This window comes from Hibiscus syriacus, unplaced genomic scaffold, assembly GCF_006381635.1.
Source record: "Hibiscus syriacus cultivar Baekdansim isolate YM2019G1 unplaced genomic scaffold, ASM638163v2 tig00116984_pilon, whole genome shotgun sequence".
NCBI classification, from domain to species: domain Eukaryota; kingdom Viridiplantae; phylum Streptophyta; class Magnoliopsida; order Malvales; family Malvaceae; genus Hibiscus; species Hibiscus syriacus.
Window position 1 is genome coordinate 2704525 of NW_024063507.1, and position 11798 is coordinate 2716322.

An 11798-nucleotide genomic window follows, 5' to 3' on the forward strand; every position below is an offset into this window, starting at 1 on the left:
GTTTTGTAAAGTTTGGTTATGGGCACTTGTTGTATTTTATTTATATTGTATTTCATGCCCTTCATTTGTAAAGTTGCATCTTGGTCACTGGGCTATTTATTGTTACTATTTTTGTAACTTTATACATTGTACCATGTATTTATAAAACTTTTATTTTGGTCACTACTATGTATTTTGGTTTGAATCCTGAATTATGCATGTATAATTTACTTTCATTGTATTTTAGTCCTTATTGTTAGTTATGGGTTTATTTCATTTCTAGTATATGTATTATTTGACATTTGTGATATGGGTTCTGGTTTATTTTTTAGTTTTTGTTTAGCCCCTCAAGTTTGGTTAAATATCATTTAGTCCTTGAAATCATCCTATGTGTTTATTTTGTTTGTATTTTGGGTTATAATGTTTACTTATTTTTATTTTAATCATTTATGTATGAATATTTTACATATTATGTAGTTATTTGTAAATATATATATATATATATTATTGGTTCTATTCGTGTTTGTTTCCATGGTTTTTCTTTATTTAAATATTACTCGAATGTTTTTCAAGAATACCAATTTGTAGAATGTGCATGGAAAGCACTGCTTGGTCGAAGTACTGTGATCCGATATGACATTTGAATGAAATGTGAACTTGAAATAAATCGATTTTATTTTACTAATTAATTCATTTTTATTTTAAGTTGGATAATGCAATCCTTGTTTTTCTAAGTAGCAATTTATTTTATTTTTCACAAATGTTGATTTTCTATTTATATTCGATCGCGTTTTTAAAATCTATGAGGAGGGAATATTCTTTTACTGATAAGAAATAGGCGAGATAACTTTCCCGATGGAGGATTGCTAATTTCGATATTTCTTTTCAAGTTAAAGAATTTTTCCTAATAATAAATAATTCGAAGCAAATTAATAAATTTCGATAAATGGATCATATTTTAATTGTCGATGTGAATTCATTATTTCCACTATTACAACAGCGTGTAAGTGATTCAGTACTAGTTTTTGGGCGTTGTGGGGGTGCTTACCCTTCCCTACACGTAATTGACTCCCGAACTTGTTTAAATGAATCTTTGGTAAACGCAGACCAGGTTTCGTCTTAAAAAACGATTTTTCCTTAAAATTGTTTTAAAGGACGTTTTAGGTATTCAACATACCTAACCTAAATGTCAATGACGACTCCTTTCAATTTAATTCAAATTAATCCAAAATGACCAATTTTTCCAAATAAAAGTCATAATCGTTTTTAAAATAATATTTAATTGTTTTTTTTCAAAAAAATAGTTATGACAATTAGTATTGTTTGATAAATTAAAAAGAAATCAGATATATATTTGGTTATTAAATAATGTCTAAATATTTTTTTAATTATTAAAAGAGTTAACTATAATTTGATCACTTTTGTTGAATTTTATAAACGTATGGTTATTGGATACAAAATGATAATTTATAATCACTTCCATTTTATTTTAATTAAGAGACTATCAATGAAATGTTGACTTATGTTAATTTGATGACGTAATATTTTAATAAAAAATTTAACTTTTTATTTTAACTCTTAAACTTTAGATAAAATATTAATTAAAAAGTGACCCTCATAAACCTAAACCCACGTCATCGGCCATCGTTCATTAGTTGTCACTATTCCGAACTTCATTGTCTGCAAACGCAGAAGTCCAAACAACTGTTAATCGGATACGAAGAAGTCCGAACACCTCTTAAGTTTTTTTCTTCAATGGGAGAGCAGTAAGAAAGAAACAGAAAGCTCAAAATCATTGAACAATCCAGCTTTTCCATCTAGAAAAAAAAATGCAAAGGCTAAGAGAGACGAATAATCAACAAGCCTAGATTCATCAAAAAAATGGAATTATGCAGAACGTCTTAATAATTTGCTCTAAATAACAAAAGGCACAAGCCTCTAGTAGCTCAGCAGACATCAAATTTTATCAATCTCCCCATATTTGTAAATATGAGAACCAAGAATTTCTCTAGAGAAAAAAAAAGAGAGAAAAAGCTTGATTTTTGTACTAATTACTCGATAAAGTATATAAAAGAGACCCAAAACCTATCAACTTTCAGCCTTAATCCTTCAAATACCAAAAATTCAACAAGCAAAACTTGAGATAAAATGAGAAATGAAGGAAAGTCAAGCAGTGAAAGAAGATAAAGGAATTTACTTGGTTCTTCGGATAGATAATGTGAGAGTTTCGATAGAAAGAAAACAATGCTTTGAGTTTAAACCGTGGATTAATTTTTTTTCTTCTTTGAGTTTCTTCGTGAACATTAAGAACATAAGATTGCCTTAGCTTGTGGAACAGATTCAAAGTTTGATAACTATGATTGATTGGAGAAAAAAATGAAGAGGCGTTTGGACTTTTTCGTGTACAATTGAGAGTGGTTTGGACTTCTTCGTTCGTTGAAGGTGGCGTTTGGAGTAGTGATCACTGATGAACGGTGGCCGGCGGCGTGGGTTTAGGTCTACAAGGGTCACGGCTGTAGAGGAGAGGAAGGTGTGCGGAGCAAGAAGATGGGATTGGGAAGAAAACACATAAAAATGGGTAAATGAGAACTTTATCCCTAAATTACTTTGAATTTATAAAATGATCTAATTAGCATTTTATCTGAAGTTCAAGGGTTCAAGTAAAAACTAAACCCTTTTACTAACGTGCCATATTATCAAACTAATATAAGTCAACGTTTCAGTGATCACATCTTAATTAAAACAAAACAAAAGTGACTACGAATTATGTTTTTAAATCTAGTGGCCATACATTTATAAAACTGAAACAAAAATGATCAACTATATAGTTTACCCATGTTAAAATTTAAAAAGTATTTATTAAATTTTCAAATGATTGTACAATAATAAAAAAAATTATTAAATGACTTGAAAAAATATATTTATTAATTTTAAAAAATATTCTTTAAACTTACCAAAATTTATTAATATTTTAACACGTACGTTAAAAATATTTAATCCTAAAAATGATAAATTTCCCTTTAATCCTTTGAGAAATCATTCAATTGCAAATTAATCCAACGAAAAATTGGACTCAATTTTAAAATTCATTTTAACTCCTCTTAAAAACAGTATCAGGGATTAAACTATTCCGATCTAACTTTATTCAATAGCATCTAAGGGTCCGTTTGTTTCACGTAAAACATTTTCCAGAAAACGTTTTCCTCACTTTTCAATATTTGATTGGAGGAAAATAGATTGGTTAATGTAAAACATTTTCCTGGTCAACATAATTTCCTTTGCATTTTCTAGAAAATAACTTACGGTTTAATTTTCCGTAAGTCATTTTCCAAACTTTTTACTTCAAAGCATAAATATTTTAAAATAATATTATTTTATAAATTTAATATTAATATGATATTTTAGTATCATTTTATAAAATATTAATTATTAAAATATTTAAAATATATTTATTAATATTTTTAATAATATAATATAATAATATTATTACAATAATAAACTTAATTATATTATAATAATGTATGATACTATTATATTCTTATTTTAATAATATATAATAAATTATTAATAAAAATTATATTATTTATTAATTTATTAAAAATAATATTATTGAATTATTAATAGTGAATACTTTTATTTATGTATTTAATATTAATATAATTGTCTAATAATATTATAAAAATTCCTTAAAATATATTTATTAATAATTTAAAATATATATAATATTTTTTTTTATAGATATTCAATATAATTTATCATATTTTTATTCTAATAGAATATACCAGAGTTAATATTTTTATTTATAAAATTATAGAAATAACATTTTAATAATAATATTGACATAAATAGTATTAAATAAATTATTTTAATATTTTAAAAATAATAATATTAAGTTTTATAATAAATAATATTATTTATTATATTTTATATTTGCAATAAATAATTTCTAAAAAATTTATTAAGAATGGTTTACACAACATTTTCCAAACACCATAAAACATTTTCCAGAGAATGTTTTCCATAATATGTAATTCATTTTACGGAAAACATTTTCTAAAAATGTTTTCAGTGAAACAAACGGACCCTAAATGTTGCTTAAAGAATCTTTTAATAACAAAAACATTTAAAATCTCTTAATAATATCGAATACAACAATCGAAAATATATTTTAAATTTTCAGATTCAATTGATTGAATACTCAATATAGTTTATCGATCAAATAAACTTTAAATGTTGCTTAAAGAATTGTGGTCACACTAAAATCAACTTTTAATATTAACCAAGTATTAAGAATCCTATAAGTGGGTTTTCTGGTCAAGACGGATGGAAATCTGCACTTTTAGCAAAGCCTTTACAAAGGAATCACAAATTGAGGTACCTACGATCATCAATTCCAAACCCATATATGCATTACCGTTCTTTCTTCCATTTCTTTCACTAAAGAAGACTTTAAAAAAATGAATGAAATTATGTCTTCTATATTAGCTTCCTAATTATGATACAGAACTTGGTAAAGCTCCATCTTATGCTTAAATCACAGCCTACTCCGGCATCGACTCTTCCTGGTGTAGTCGATCAAGTCTCTTCTTGGTGCGAATGCCTATAAAAATGGTAGCCCCCACCGATGCACAGAAGCCTACGACGTTGAATATTATCTGTTTGGAGTAAGACTCCTTCTGTCTTGTGTGGCCTCTGCAAATGATCGTATCAAAATCCCACTGCAAAACAAAGAGAAAAAGAATGAAACAGTAGTTGGTTTACACAAAACTGGATCTGATTTAATAAATGATGTGGGAACCTGTAGAGTGCAATAAAAACTTCAGGCAATCATCCCCACCCATGTCCCCATCAGGTAAGGAGTGTAACGGACATTGGTAGCCCAAGCGGCGTAGTTAAATATAATGTAGGGCAATGGACTGATCCTAATCAACGTAACAGTCCGGAACTGATGAAACCAGCCCCCTTCTCCCGCCAGTCTCAATATTGAAGCTTCCTTTGGATATTTCTCTAACAACCGCTACGTTATACCAGCCCAAAACCAAAACAAATAAAAATGTTAAATACTCCCACTACTGATTATTGTTGTTGGAACCATGAAATGAAGCTAGCTAGGGTTTCAAAACTCACTTGAATCTCGGCGTGAAACACAGAACCAACAAAGTATGGTAACGATACACCTACTGAAACCCCCGCCATGACCAGTAGCATTCCTTTTACATATCCGTATGCCATTCCAGCCATCCACATTGATGGTGTAGATGGCAAACATATGGTTGGAAATACAGCTAATGTAGCTAAGATTACACTTATTCTCTCGCTCGTGTTGAACGCATGTGCCTCCCATTGTAAAGCCGGGACAACCACCTGTCGTCATACTACCATATATATAAATCCTCCCTACCCTACTAATCTTACTTTGCTTCATACAGTTGTTTTGTCAAAATATCAACAAATACAGCTTTCAAGCATAGCAGGATTGACTATCAAAGGCCTAGCACCATAAATGAACAATCAAAGTTGGATTCTAAGAGCTAGTTACTATCCATAATATAATGAGCATTTTGGAGAACAAACTTGGATTCTCTTTAGTTCATGTCCGTCTTGCAAGACCCTAAAACTATCAAAGTAGGTCTCATCATCTTAAAAGATCATTCTCCAGGCAAATAACATCAACAGCAATAAATATTTATCTGGGTTCAAATCATAGCTTCTACTATCCATTTTAAATAATTAAATATGCCATGATTCATGAACATTAAACAAAAAAATATGTTCTGAGATTGCTGGTTACCTTTTTCAACACAAATGGTCCAATCCATTTAATTGCAACTATAACCACAATGACCGAAGAGACGCCAACTGCGATTAGCTTGAGTAGCCGATTCCACGATTTCTCATTGGTAGGGATTTGAGGTAAGGGTTCTTCCTGCAAAGGCAACTCAACTTGGGAATTGCAAGAATTTTCTTCTTCACCTTGTTCTTGTTTGAGTTCCTCTTCTGCTCCTGTTTCTTCTTCTTTTATTCTCACATACGCCACGTTATTAATTTCCATTGAATGTCAAGATTCATGACAATAAGAAATTGTTGCAAACAATTTTGATCCCTTTATCACCTATCGAAGAACAAGAGCAGAAAACGGCTTTGATCCTTTGTGTATTATATATGAAATGAAAACGGTTTTCTACGAGATATTCGGCCATGAATTCTCTGGAATCTATCAAGTTTTGTGGTCTGTTGAAACTGGCTTCGGCTGCCAAAATTAACCTTTAAGATGTTCATTAATTAGGAAGTTCAAATGCAACGCAATTCCGGTACGACACAAGCTGATGAATTTAATACAAAATTAAGACATAACTACTTCCATATACGACAATAAAAAGATGAACAAACATATAAAATATAAATTAATACTCCCTAGTCAAAGTCTTTTTAAAAAATAAGATGATTGTTCACGTTCGATGAGCGGCGATGAGCACTAATAAATTATTGTATAAAACAATAAAATTATAAGCTACTCATCGTGTAATTATATTTTAGTTGAAAATGTAATTGTAATTTTAAATAAATCACAATATTAATTACATTATTTTAATCTTTTTTATTATAATTAGATCAAATAGTAACCCCAAATTAGAAAGACTTTATTTTTTAAAGCTTTGATTTTTATCATCGCCGCCCTCGCTACCGCCATTTTCATCTTATTCCGTCGATTGAATCTTTGTCGTTCATCTCGCTCGACGTGGACACCGTTCACCGCAGTTCACGCAACCAACTCATTAAGGTAAGCTAGATTAATTTTATTTTCTTTCGAACTTGGTCTTTTGTCCAAGCAGTCACCAGCGGATGGTGGCTCACCGGCTGTTAGTGCCTTCATGGATAGTGGTCGTGGTTCCCAGTGTGGGACTACCCTCTCATCATTTTCTCCCAATCCCTTGTTTCCTAAACCTTGACCCTAATTTTGTAATTATTCCAATTGTATAACCTGAATTCCCTAATTGATTTCCACAATTCCCTATTTAGAATCCCAGTTAGAACTATTAGACCTTAATTCATACGTTTAAACAGGAATTTTTCAACCCATTTTTGATTCTTGATTTCAAATCAAGAAGGACGTACAGGTACGTTGGCCCGTGTGTATCGATACTTGGGCGTGCCTGTATCGATACTTAAGTGTACCGCTACCATAATTGTACCGCTACCATAATTATACTCTGATTTTTTAATTCCATTTAGTATACCGATACACTAATGTAGGGTATCGATACGATATGCTTGGTTTGTATATTTTCATGTTTAGTACGCAGGTATGATGTCATTACCATTTTAATAATGTTGGTTTTATTTATGTTTGTGCAGATAATGATTTTTAGAGAGGAATGATAATAAAGATACCAAAATTTATGATGATGTTAATCAGGATGAAAATAGTCATAATTAGGAAAAAGATGGATATATCTGTGAATCAGATTGTGAAAATTATATTGAAGAAGAACAAACTGATTATCCAATTGATGATGACAAACATATAGATGGTGAGAAGACAATGGACAAATTCATTGATGAAAGCATATGAGATAAGATTGGAAAGGAATTAAAAGATTACAATGATAATAATATGAATTTGTTATCGTCCACATCCGTCTAATTTTAACTCCATTTTTGAGAGCCTAGAACATATCCTGATGAGTCGAATATTTCCACTCCATGTGGTTTGTTTCTATCTCAAGTGCAACACATCTCAAACATCATAACACAATTTTATATGAAAAATGCTAAGACAGTTTCAACACCAATGTCTTCTAGTTTTAACTTTATTATCCTTTTATAATCTTAATATAAATATTATCGAGCCTCCTTCCTCATGCCTTTTTTGTTGGTTCTATGGTCAAGTTGTCTGTGATGTTTATTTTGAAGTAAACATTGTGTCTAGAAGGTTGTTTTGTTATTGCACTCCACCTGTTTGTGTTTGTGTTTATGAGAAGTTCTTCAAAAAACAAGAAAGATGAACGTTTCACCAGTAACTCTGTTTGTTCAAAACTTACCACCTAGATATCATTGGACTGGGTTAAGACAATTATTCGGTAGGCATGGAGAAGTGATTAGCTCTTACATAACGCGCGGAAGAATGATAGAATAAGAAAACGATTCAGTTTTGTTAGATTTTCTAACAGAGAAGATTCAGAGAGAGCAACTCAAAGATTAAATGGATTATGGATATTTGGCTATCGATTATCAGTCAAAGAGAATCAAAACTGGAAAGTGGATAAACCTTCAACTTTAATCGCAACAACCAGGGAAATACAGAGTAAAAGTGTGAATGGAGAAAGTTCGGAGGAACAAGTAAGAAGGATGACCAGGATAATAAAGGGGGTGATGGATGAGGAAGTTGTGAGAAAGCTTCAGAAGTGCCAAGTAGGAACGATGGCGACAATTTGTTCTTCATCTCGGGTGGAAGATAGACTACGATCAGCAGGTCTTGGTGTAATTAAGATCAAGTTTCTGGGAGGAAGAGATTTCTTATTACAAGTTGATGACGATGAGCTATTCAGAATCATGAAGGAGCATAACTGGTCATATTTAACTGAAATTTTTCTGGAAGTGCAACCTTGGTCAGAGTCATACAGAGCATCGGAAAGAGTTACATGGATTAAGCTATTTGGAGTGCCGTTGCACTGTTGGAATCATGGAACGTTTAAGAGGATAGCTGAGCAATGGGAAGAATGTTTAGAAATGGGAGAAAACACATTTCAAGCTATGGGCTGTGAGGAGATGACTATCCTTATAGCAACTAGTAGGAAGGAATCAATTGACGAAGTCGTAGATTTGGAAGTAGGTAGAGATATTTTTAAAATTAGAGTAGTAGAATAACCCACAAGCAGAAGTGATAATGCTGGTCTAAAGCAAGAAGAAAAAAGAAGCTACGGCTATGGTTGATTCTGAGTAATTGACAGGAAGAAGTTCGGACTCATCGGACGAAAAGAAATCAGAGAGGTGGCAGGAGAAAGATGACAATCAATTGTGTTGTATGGGGAATATACCTAGAGGTGGTGACTTGTCGGACGAGGATGATAGGAATATAGGAGAGGAAGCAATTGTGGGACTAAGGAAAAATGAGGATGGATGGGAGAAAGAACAGAAGCAAATTGAAGAGGTTATTGAACTCAAAGAGAGAGATGTAGAAGACGTCAGTCAGATTTTACTGAAGAATTCAGGCTTTAACGAGGAAATGAAGAATAACTTAAATGATTTGTCTTCATGTGAACGTCTATTAGAGTCTAAGGCAGTGGAGGACATGGTTCACATGGGATTTACAAATGATATTTCTAATATAATTTCCAACGGTGATGAAGCCCAACATGATGGGATTTTGTTTGATGGGGACGTAGGTAAGTCGAATCAGGGGATATATTGGGAGGATAGAGACCAAAGGCTTGGTTTGTCAGCACAAACGAAGGAGCATTTTGTTATGCTCAATTCCAGTCATAACCGAAGATCAAAGGTGGGGAAAAATAAAAAATATTGCTCTATGAAAAGATTTCAAGAGAAGTATGCAGTCACCCAAAGAAAGAATAGAAAATGCAGAATCAAGAAAAATCAGAAGAATGTGCTAAACGAGGAAGAAGTGACTGAGCTAGAAGGTAGACCTTTATCTGATTCTGACCTACAAGCAAGGTGGCAGAGACAAAAGAGGAAAACGAAGGAAACATTACAGATTAGCAGAGAACTGGGTATACAGTTTATAGGTTCAGAGGAGGTTCTGCTGCGGGAAATTATAGCTATGGAGGATTTGGAAGGTGAATCACAATCTAAGGAAGACGAATCACAATCTAAGGAAGACGATTTACAATCTCTATCTATTGAATTTTAGCCAAAATTAATGGAGAAAGTGCCGAAATCAGATGTTGTTGCATGAGTGTGAAATTATGAGACCTAGTGGTTTTTGTATTCTTTGATGTAATTTCGTTTTGGTTCATGAGATGCTACAGAGTAAGCTTTTTGAAGCGGGTGGTCTATAGGGGACTGTGGAACAAGTTTATGTTACTGTTCTAGTTTTGGGGTTGATGTTTGCCTTTTAAATTCAAATTAGCATGTAGGTGTTACTTTGGTTATTTTGGGTGTATTGGTTCAAGGAGTATGTGCAATCCTGGTTGGTCTGCTGCTTTGATGGGAGAGTGTGTATAGAAAAGATAGGTGGTGCTGCTATTTGCAAGAAGATTGGATTCTGCTGGTATGTCTCGAAATTTTGGTTTGTTGTATGTTTCACTTTTCTATGGATCGTCTCCTGTTTGATGAGGTACGGAGAACTAAAGAATCGACATAATCTTCTTCGATGTCTAACTGATGCACATTGGAGTAGTTAGGGAGATAATTTCGAGAGTTGGGGCTGGTATTAGGTATATTCTATGAAGAAATATATTTCGAATAAGTGAAATGAGACGTCAAGAGGAAGCATTTCGGATTGAAGCCAGAAGCTTGGTGGTAGCGGTGTTGTTGTTGTTGCAAGAAGTTTGGTTTTAGTTGGGCTTATAGTATTGCAGGAGGTTCAGTGCAGCAGCTGTTTGAATGTGTTTCTTTGATTTAAAAATAAAAGTCAACACTAGCTTCAAGTTTGGTTTGGACTCTTCTTTGGAGGTTTTAAAGATTTGGGTTCTTGTGAAGGCAGTCTGGTTTGGTTCTAAGTTTACGGTTACTGCTGCAATTTCCAGTTTAATATTGCGGTACCTGATTCTTCTTTGAGCTTCTTCTGTCTAGTTCCATAATATGATACTTTTGGCTATGTTTTTGTTGCCTATTCATGAGATGATAGTGTCGAGGAAGCCCTTTCGATTGGTTTTGCTTTATTGGATTTTAGGTTTTTTGTTTTGTTGGATGTATTGGTGTAATGTTCTGATGATGGATGTATTTGGGCAGCAGTGCTTGATTTGTTCTCTTATGTAGCACTCTTTTCCTTCAATTTTTTTAGGGAGGATTTTAATGAGGCTCATAAGGTAAACTTATCTTCTGCATTAATTTAATAAATTGAATTTTGCCGAGCAAAAAAAAGTATATGAATTTGTTGAAGTGAAAGACTTTAGATTATTGCATTGAATTTTTATAATACTTATGCAAAGGTGAAATATTTTGGAGTTTGAGTCGACCAGACAGTGAAAATTCAAAATGGTGGTCACATAATTGCAAAGAAAATAGTGTGTCGTAAGTAGAGATATAGAGAGGATAGGTAGACTAACTTTCGAAATAGAAAACAAATACAAAAACTGACCATCCGAGTTGGGTGTGGAGTATTTATTAGATTAAATTGGATGAGCGTTACCAATATTAAAAAGGTGCTAAATTTCACTCTGAACATAACCATTAAATGGTTCAGCAACACATGTTGCTTACATCAGGTATGTAATTCATCCAAACATTAATTGTTACATACTATATGCTATCTTATATATTTAATGCTCTTTAATGTCTTATTTTGTAGGTCATTCTGAAAAATTAGTGGGTTAAACCGAATTAAGATTAAGAGCATGCTTAACTCTGGAATCAGAGAAAGTAAGATGATGTGAAATTTCATGAATAAAGCTGATTCAATTGAGAATGTTGGATTTCTACCGAAGGATTTGTACAACTATCTATATAGAATAAAAAGATACGAAGTGCAAAATGGTGATGCAAAAACGGTGATGGGCTATTTATATGGAAAGCTCGAATTTTATCATTTCCTTTTTGTGAGGCATGCGAGGGATAAATTCAGAAACTTAGAGAAGTTATTCTAGGTCAATGTATATCACACGCAGACTATAAAGAATTCGTACATGTTCTTGCATTTG

At 32.2% G+C, this 11798-nt stretch overlaps 1 pseudogene; it reads right to left on the bottom strand.

Moving 5' to 3' along the window:
* Positions 1 to 4520: 4520 nt before the first annotated feature.
* LOC120193007 lies at positions 4521 to 6031 on the bottom strand (annotated as a pseudogene).
* Between the last annotated feature and the right edge of the window lie 5767 nt (positions 6032 to 11798).